Raw genomic sequence first — 8201 nt, 5'->3', positions numbered from 1 at the left:
ACTTCATTATATACAAGAATAGTTACAAAGAGTTGTCTTAACAGTCCTTCGGTAGCCCACGTTGATGCTTCATCCAAGCAGTCATTCCACTCTTCATCATCATCTAGCAATCCTAATGCATAACATGCATCTTTGAATGTACTGAATATTTCTCCATTGATAGTTCAAATATATTCAAATGATGTTGCTCTTTTTACTAAGTTTAGAAGCATTTGCAAATAATATTTCTCACCACTACTTGGAAATGCAAAATACACCTTGCCAATACACCTTGATTTGATTTTTGTCGTGGGGGCCATAGTCTTTCTATATCCTTCCAAACCCATTTGCTTGGAAAATCAGGAAAAGTCAATGATCTTGCAGAATGGTATCGTTGATTACACTTCATCCATTCAATCAATTTCGTTTGCGTAACAACCTTGCTTTCCAAAAGTTTAACCAAACACTTACTTGGATAGAAAATAACTGTTTGTTCATTCTCTAAGTGGAATGGCAATCTTTCAATAGTCAGTTCTCTGTAATACATGTCAAACTAAAATATCCCCGAGCAAGCTTCCATAGAAGAGATATATCTGTAATGGTTTTTGTTGAATCAATTAATATTATATTTATAACAAACATGAACAAACAATATAAAAACATTATATTTGATGTATTTTGTACATACCTGCAGTCCAGATATGCTTTATTTCATCTTTGTCTTGTAAAATGTTGCATTGACTGTTCTGTTGACCATTGTTTTTAATTTCCATAGAAACTCTCGTTCTGTCCAGCCCTTTGTTGACATACTTGAATAGATACTTGATTGGTCTATATTGATTACATATTTCAATATTTATGTGAGCATCAAACTTAACCAAAAGATTCCTATTATAAGGAACAACAAAACTGTTATCCAGTTTGATATCCCTTTTCTCAACAAATGCTCCATTATTTCGTCTTCTGTACATTGGGTATCCGTTGTCATCCACGATGTTTGATTGACAAATTTCTTTGGAAAATGTTTTTTACATTTTCCTTTCTCCATAGTTATTGTTATTGTCTTCTTTGTTATATTTCATTCTCTTTGAGATTAATATAAAACTAAATAGTATATCTTTTCATTTCATGGGTCGAATCAAGAAACACACTTCGAATATTTTTTTATTGACATATAACATGGTGAATTCTTGTTAACATCACCGCATGGACCATGGATCATGTGATTCTCGATAGGTAAAAAGGCAACACGATCAATTTCCTTATTTGGTATTTCAGCAGAATCTATTTCATCTATTTTGGATGCCGAACGATTCTTATATTCGAAATGTAGAAAAACCAATATATAAGCATGTGGGAGGCCTCTCTTTTGGAACTCGATAGTGTAGATAACTGACAAAAACAATTATGACGTGTTCAACAATAGTTGGTATAATATAATTTCATATCATAAATTATCAATGAACCACAATTTTTAAAGAAAGGAGAAATATTATTCATTGGATTACTTACTTGCCACTGTTGCACCAAAACATTCAACTTTTTTTATCTCTCGCACTAGCTCAAGCAATTTGATCTCAAAAACTCTGCAAACTACAGTTACTCTACTTTCTTGATCACATTGTCCAATACAATTCTATAGATATTGTATCTCTGGCCACTTGGGATTACAGATGAACATTAGAAAAATATATGGATATCTAAAACATCTGCTAATTGCCATTCCATCTTGATAATTCTGAACATGATATCGGGGACTACCAGTGTGAGATGAAGGAAGCAACATAGATTTCCTTAAATGTTGTGCATGAACATCATCTTTTGAAACGGCATCCATCAACCTACTGTAAAAATCACTCCTCAATTTTTTCTGATTGTTTCTAATCCAATGAAATATTTCCTCTTCAACAGCCATATATGCATCCATAATATAGTACTGCAATGATCTACCTGATCTCATCAGAGTATGCCCTTCATGTAATCTATACTGCAATCGAAATGCATAATATTCTCTCATGCTTAGCATGTTTCTCTTTAAAGACTCTTTGTCAGGAAACTCTTTATGGTTAATGTCAATTCTGTATCCATCTTCTCCATATGGGAAGAATATTGGATAACTTAATGCCATAAAGCTTGGATGCAAGTAAAAAATTCTTTGAAGACCCTTTTTTGAATGATGAACAATGACATCTTTTCCAGTTTCCGAAATTCCAATATCACCAACAATTAAACTCGGAATTTTAGATGCAGTTGGCAAATTTTATTATCTTCCATCTTTTTCCCTTTTCATTTTTCAAATATCATTCTAATGCATATGGTTCCTAACAGAACGAAAACTTTTAACCAATTCATTGTTCGCATCAAACATCAATTGCAATTCCTATACTAATTCCCTGTCGACAGTACCATTGACTGTATTATCTCATATAGAATTTAATCTATGACTGGTTTCATACTCTGTGTCATAAATATAAAGCTGTGCAAATTGAGGTTTCCTTCCTTCAAGCGGAAGTAACGATCCTATTTGGTTGTAATTCTGTCCGCAAAGTTTGAAGACGTATGGACTACCCCTTGGTTAATCTCATGGTCAACATGCCCTCCCATCGATGTAAATGAGAACAATAAATTGTATATTCTTATTTTGCTTCTTAAACTAATCCCCTTGTTACCACTGCCCATATCCAATAAACCTTTTAATGGTTCTGACGATTCTTTCAATAACAGTAACTGAACTTTGCCATCCATACAACATAATGAAAACAAAGGGATGGCTGGTTGTTGGTTCTTAACAGTTTACTCTCCATACCACATGACTAATCTATAATGAATGCACTTGTAGAATGGTTCACCAAAGTTCTAGGACTCTTTTACCACTGTGCAAAGAAATAACGTGATATTTTTTTAAAGTAATAAAGTTAATACTTAGATATGTTCTGTTAATTTGGAAACTCACAATGACATTTTTTTTTTCCAAGTAACTTTAATATTTGAGTTAACATTTAAATATGTCTAAGTAACAATATGATATTTGTTACCTCTTTCTATTGAGCGAGATTTTGAACCTCTGTTTGTTGTTGATAAAGATTTCTTTTGTTTTTTTAAATGTCTGACCTGTGAATGAAAATAATAATAAAAAAAAAGATCATCATAATATTCAACAACACTTGCAATGTTAAAAATGGTTCAGCAAAGTTCCACACCTTTATTTTTACAATGCAATGAAATAACATTATGTTTTAAAATATAACAAACTAAATGTTTAAATGTATGTTGTCAAACTTAAAGCTCATGATTGTATTGTTCTGCATTAGTAATTGGAATATTAGAATCAGGATATGCACATGGAGAAGCACTTGAAAAACATAGATTTAGTCAGCCGATTGAACTTATCATAATCTAAAGAACATAGGTAACCACTAATATGATATTTTTACCTCTCTCCTTTTTAATTTAGACATTCTCTCTGTTCTATTTTCCTCCCGTATCTCATTTACATCTACATAAGCATTTGAAGAACTTGTTGAACCCTTCTCTGTGTTTGATACACATTGTTTCTGTTTTTTAAATCTCTCATCTGGATTTCAAAATAATAATAATAGAATTAATACTATACCATGCAACAAATTATATAATAGAAAAGCTTAACCAAAAGGCAAAAACAGTGATTAAATATCTCATTTATATTTATAGAAGTATTTAAAGAAATTATTGGATCTTTTTTTGTCTTCGATACCCATTGTTTTTGCTTTTTAGATAGGTCACCTGGAATTCAAAATAATAATAATATCATTGACACTATATTACACAACAAATTATATCATTAAAGAAAACACAGATTAATTCGCTCAACAATTATTTCATACCAATCAAAAAAGTATTGACAACCATGTAACATCCAAAATAATTATATGACTAGTTATTTTTGTTCGGAAGTTTATTATGGATCATTTTGCTGTGAAGTTCATACATCAAAACACCAATTTATAGTTGATAAATAACTAAAACAACAAAGATATAGACTGAACTCGTTTACTCTCTAGATAATAATTATATGAATTTCTAATATTAAATACCTTTTTTTCTTTTTGGAGATTGACTTTCTAATTGGCTTTGGAAATTTAGGCCTTTTTTGTTCCATATAAACATGCTCAATTTTCTATTCTCCTTGCATATTTTTGTTCTAAAATCAACGATACTTATTTTTCTAGAATCATATTCCAATTTGTAGTTTTCAATCACTTGCAAATATAATTCTTGAATATGACTGTATAGTTGCTGTATCTTGATCCGTAAGAACCACCTTACAATCTTGTACCTGACCAAAACAAAAACTATATTCTGTTAATTGTATTCTTTTTTTCAGCTTTGTTGAGTCCAGATTATTATAATTATATGCAAAAATTGATAACAAATGATTTACTACATTTTTTATGTAAATTTATGGATCGAGAAATGTTTTATTAAAACTTTATAGCATAGAATATTATGGTTTTGCATCAAGATTTGAACTAAAATAGAGCTTCATCTGTTACAGCCACGCATTAAAATGGTTCGGCAACAAAGAGATTTCCAAACAAAGGAGACATTTATTATTATAACTATGAATAAATTGTTGGTTCGACAATGGTCTATCAAAAGTATATCATCCATTTGTTGGTTTGACAATTGAGAATAAGTTCGACTTTGACATTATAACCAAAAAGATACCTGCATCTATTACAATTACAATTATATTATGGTATTCTAATTAACTCGTCACAATTCTACAGGCCCATTATATATAAATAAATGGTTCATCAATTAAATTTTGATCTCATGGAAATCTTAATTGATTACAACTAATGAAAAATTATGATGAACCACAAAGTTTTCAATTTGTACTTTATTGGTTTTCCAAGATGTTGATACAGCAATCTGCACCAACTAGAGAATTCCGATCGACCTTGGCGGGATCGAAATGGATGTGCATGTGATTACAGATAATCAACGATTGACAAGTATTGAATACGATAAACTAAATGGCAATGAGAACTTTTAAAGTGGTTTGATGAGGTAAACTCGTAAGCCTACGTCCACTGTTTTTTGTATTTGCTATGAGAGCTTATAATGAGAATTCTGTGAAAATTTTGTAACCCCTTTTCCATCATTTGAGGGGGTTTATATACAAGGTTTGTACAAAGGAAAGAGTGAAAATAAAGGGATTACAATTTATCTTAACTGCAATTATGATATTCTCGCGATTGGGCGTTGTGATTGCGTAGAGATTACTGTTGATCTAGTCATTCCTGCGATATATGGGAATTGATTGAATGATCATTTGGGTTGTTCGTGACTGGCTTGTGCTAGGTTGAGCTATATGTCGACGAGCTTATGTTGGGTCGGACAACTGGTGGAGTCAGATTGATCCTGGGTCGAGCTACATCCTTGCGGTAGCCCGAGCTTGGTGGAAAAATCACACATAACATTTTCCCCCTAGTGTTCGATGCTCGTTTCGAGCTTCAAAGACTATTGGTCGATTTGATACCAAGCTCACCATTTACAACAGGTCTCCGGATACAGGTTTGGTCGAGCACCTAGGGTCAACCTCATGTCCAGTCGATGTGTTTCACACTTATTTACTTCTTGCAATACTTGTTGAACTCAAAATATGAAAAGTTAGGGCAAATATGTAACTTCCATGCAGTCATGCCGCATTAAATGCGGTAGCCTTTGTCAATCACATTTCGTCACGCGTGGGTTACTACAGTTGTCCATGCGCGAAGTCGAGGGGACGTGCAACGATGGTTATCAGTGCAACAGTCTAACGGTTCGTCGCTTGATAATCTTAGGATTATACTGTTTTATTTATGCTTTTTGGCTGGATTTTGGATATTTCTTCTTAAGTTTGTGCCTGAATTCTACTTAATTTCATATATTTTACGTTTCAGGCCAAAACGTGCAGTTAGAGCAAAATTGAGCGGAATTGAGTTTCTGGACCCAGATTCAAGCGAATTTCAGGATTCAGGAAGGTTCTGATGTGGATTCGAAGCACTATGAAGCTTGTTCCTATTGGAGATCACAAAGATTGAAGATTCAAGCAAAGAAGCAAGCGAGGGGTAGTTTCATAAATTTAGAAAAGTTCGCCGTGGCGAGAAATTCTCGGGTCAGATAGTGAATTAAAATCCAACTCGATGCCGTAGCAACGTTTATTCTTCGCTGCGGCGAAGTTTGCAATTTTCAAGTTTATTAAAACTGTGCATTTTAATTATATGAGATGAATCTTAGGTTTTGGGATCGACTATATAAGTGGGACTTAGTTATTTTAATAGGAGTTCGACTTTGTTTGGGGAAAGAAGAGAGTAATTGAAGATTGGAAGCCTTTGGGTTCATCAATTAGGGAAGAATTTACTCTCTTTTCATTATTCCATCATGTTGAATTCTTTGTTTACAGCTTTTATTTTGATTTGCTTCAATTTTAGTATGAACTAACTCACTTTTGGGTTAGGGTTTTGATGTAATTGGGATTTTAATGTCTCATCAATAAATTGATGTTGCTTTTACATTCTATTGCATGGATTGTGTATTTACTCTTGTTTTTATTGAAATTACTTGTTGAGCATGATGAGACTGAGAAGTGAATCATGTATTAGCCTCTTAGGGTAAATGCCATTGATTTATTGAATGCTAGAGATAGGTTTGAGAATCCATGAAATCAATTTAGGATTCCATTTAGCTTAACGGACTTGGAACTATTAACCTTCAATTTGTTCGGTGCAGAAGCTTAATAGGGACAAGTAGGAAAACATAGCCTAAGAAGGTATGTTTTACATGTTAGGGTGTTCGATTTATAATCCTTGCATGTGAATGTAGAAGTAACAGAAATCGTAGATTAATTCATAAAATCCTCATGAAATCAAAACCCTAACCGCTTTGTTTTAATTGATATTTCTCTTGAATTGATTTCACTATCATTATTTAGCTTTTAAATTACGTAGTGGATTTTGTTTTAACTTTAGCTTGATTTTTCTCCCTCAAATCCAAACATCTTTCGTTTACTCCAACTTGATACAAAACTAGGAAAATCAGTGTTTAACACGCAATCCTCCTGGGAATGATACTCTACTTATCACTTTATTACTTTTTGCGACTAGTGCACTTGCTACACATTGCATGTTGTAAATTCAACGCATCAAATTTTTGGCGCCATTGCCGGGGATTGATTTTGTGTTAATATTGAATTTTTCTAGTTTTAGCGAGATTGGAGTTTAATTGTAGTTTTAATTGTTTTCTAGTTTAACTTTGCTATTTCTTTTTTGTTTGCTTGTAATCTCGCGCTCTCTTTCTATATGCATAGTTTATGGGAAGAGCTAGACGTCATCCAGTGGTTCCTATTGATCTAGAGATTGAAAGAACCGCAAGAAGACTTAACAGAGAGAGAAGAGAATGAGAGGCGATAGTCATTGAGATGGCTGAAACCAGAACTTTAAGGGAATTCTCACTTCCCTCCGTTGATGGTAGTGGTCCAAGTATCACTAGACCACTGATGCAAGCCAACAATTTTGAAATAAAGCCGACAATCATCCAAATGATACAACAGTCGGTACAATTTAGGGGAGATCTGAAAGAAGACCCAAATTCACACATTGCAAACTTCTTAGAGATCTGCGATACCTTCAAATCAAATGGAGTGTCAGACGATGCCATCAGATTAAGATTATTTCCTTTTTCATTAAGGGATAAAGCAAAGGGATGGTTAATGGCATTACCAACAGGAACAATCACAACCTGGAATGAATTGGCACAAAAGTTCCTAACTAAATAATTCCCTCCAGCGAAATCTGCAAAGATGAGAAATGATATCACATCATTTCTCCATGAAGAAAATGAATCACTTTATGAAGCATGGGAGAGATATAAGGAACTATTGAGAAAGTGTCCACACCATGGTTTGCCTGTTTGGATGCAAGTCCAAACTTTTTATAATGGGTTGCTAACAAATGTGCAAACAATGGTGGATGTAGCAAGTGGAGGAGCATTGCAAAACAAGACACCTGAAGAAGCATATGAGTTACTTGAAGTCTGGCTAGTAACAACTATCAGAGACCCAATGAAAGAATTCATCCGAAGAAGTCTATGGGTATTCATGAATTTGATGCTTACACGACCATTTCTGCCCAACTGACAGCACTTCAGAAACAATTAGGAGCTATGCAAGTAAATTCAATTCAAACACCTCAAGTAAA

The 8201-nt window shown here is 33.3% G+C and overlaps 1 non-coding gene across 1 annotated transcript; it reads right to left on the bottom strand.

The window, feature by feature from the left end:
- Positions 1-7801: 7801 nt before the first annotated feature.
- LOC116139608 lies at positions 7802-7908 on the bottom strand. The gene has a single exon (XR_004129489.1). It is a non-coding gene; the product is annotated as a small nucleolar RNA R71 (small nucleolar RNA).
- Positions 7909-8201: the final 293 nt, after the last annotated feature.

The sequence above is a fragment of the Pistacia vera genome, unplaced genomic scaffold (assembly GCF_008641045.1).
Source record: "Pistacia vera cultivar Batoury unplaced genomic scaffold, PisVer_v2 Contig352, whole genome shotgun sequence".
NCBI lineage: Eukaryota > Viridiplantae > Streptophyta > Magnoliopsida > Sapindales > Anacardiaceae > Pistacia > Pistacia vera.
Note: the sequence above shows the minus strand (reverse complement) of the source record. Positions and strands in the feature narration are given on the sequence as shown.